This window comes from Hipposideros armiger, unplaced genomic scaffold (genome assembly GCF_001890085.2).
Source record: "Hipposideros armiger isolate ML-2016 unplaced genomic scaffold, ASM189008v1 scaffold_973, whole genome shotgun sequence".
Lineage (NCBI taxonomy): Eukaryota > Metazoa > Chordata > Mammalia > Chiroptera > Hipposideridae > Hipposideros > Hipposideros armiger.
Window position 1 is genome coordinate 51,387 of NW_017732323.1, and position 2,077 is coordinate 53,463.

Consider the following 2,077-nt stretch of genomic DNA (forward strand, 5'->3'; position numbering starts at 1 on the left):
TATCAAGGAAGGAATAGGTAAATAGTGGTACATTCTTGGGTTGAAACACTATATAACAGTTAAAACTAGTAGGTAATATTTACTTAAATCAATATGAAAAAAAACACGTTTAATTAGAAAAGCAAATTGCAGAGGACCAATAATGTATATAATCATTTATATAAATTTAATAACATAGACTATCATTTTTGGATATACTGTATATGATGAATTATATGTATGCACACATACTTTTACATATATATTTATTATACTCTACATGTTATTTATATATATATTTGTAATTAACCACGTATTTTTATTTCAAGCCTAAAGTTATTAAATATTTCTTGTTTTCTCCAGTCACCATCATGATTTAAATACAAACGGAGCAGTTTTTCATGTTTTCTTGTTTAAAGTTTAGTTTTAATATATTCCAGACACAAAAATGAATTATTGTTTCAGTTTATAGTTAATTAATTACATTTGACAATATAGTCTGTTAATGTGTTCACAATTTTTATTGGTATCTCTCTTCTTCCTCGTATGTTTACATTTGCTGTAGAATTAGTTGAACAGTTCATTGAGTCTATAAGGTGTGAACTCTCTTAGACTTTGTATATCTGAAAATGTCTTCATTTTTCCATCAATCTTGGATAATTTCATTTGGTATTAAATTCCAGATTGTCAGAAATTGTATCAGTATTTAGAAGACATGCTCTAGTAGCTTCTGAAATATATTGTTGCTTAAAAAGTAGCTTAGTCAAGCCAGCTAAGGCTTTATTTTAGTCATCGATGTTCTGAATTTTGTCCATGATACATCTGGGCATCAGTTAATATTTTGAGGGTGCAGTATTCAGTGTTCACTTTCAATTAAAAGATTCATGGGTAATTTTTACATGCTATGTCTTCAAGATTTCTGTACAACATTTTATTAGTTTATTTTTTATCCACATGTGTGAATACGTTAGTCTGTCTTGCATTGATGGCTAATCTTCCATATTTTTTAGATATTTTCTCCATAATGCATTCTTGGTGAATCACAATTGCATGCAATTTTACTATTTTTCTCATTAATGGTACCCTATGTAGTTTTGTTCTTTTTTTTTTATTCTTGTGATTGTATTNATGTTCTACTGGGCCTAGGAGCACCCACATTTCTAGAGACAGTGGGCCGGGCATTTCACGTAGTCATTATGGGAGTTTGAGCCGTGGCAGAAGTGCATTGATAGAACATATTCTCAACCCACCCTTAACAAGAAGGGAAATTCTTACCATGATATGCTGTTCCTTTGTGAGGGAATCTACCTGGAGAAGCACTGTGTACACTGCTAGGTGCTGTAGCTCTATGGAGCTATAACATGTTTCTTTCTCCTTCCAAAACTGGGACCAAAATACTAGGGTTGCTCTCCCCTTCTGCTGTCTCTGCCACAGTGCGTATCCCATACTTTCTGGAGCCACAGGTACTTATAACTCAAATGGTAGCCCTGTGTGAGAGAGGTCCAAAGCTTTAATCTGTTCCACTGGTATTTCTGCCTTCTCAAAGGCAGCTTTTCGCTCTGATCCCCAGTCCCACACGTGTGCTTTTTTTTACCAGGAGTTATAAGGGCTATAGCACTGTGTCAGGTGAGGAATAGAAGTCCTCTAAACCCCTCAAATCCCTACAAAAGCTTGCCCCTCTTTTACAGTCTTGGGAGTTGGGTAGGCTTGTACCTTGTCAATGTCAGCTTCTGGGACAATGTGCCTCTCACGCAATCATATGACTTTCCAAAACTTATAGTAGTGCCTGTGCCTTTAATTTTCTGTGGATTCACTACCCATCCTCTTCCTCGTAGGTGGTCTGACAAAGTCTGCAGAGTGTCCTGCAGCAAACACAAGTCTTCACGTGTTAACATTATGCCATCAATGTAATAGGCCCATTTTACTGATGTGGGAAAGGAGAACAGGGACAGACCTTGGGTTACCATCCCATGACATATTGCGGGACTGTGCGGGTAGCCTTGGGGAAGCACTTGGAACATCTGTTGTTGCCCCTCCCATGTGAAGGAAAATTGATCTTGTGACTCAGTGGCCAGGGGGATAATGAAAAAAGCATTTG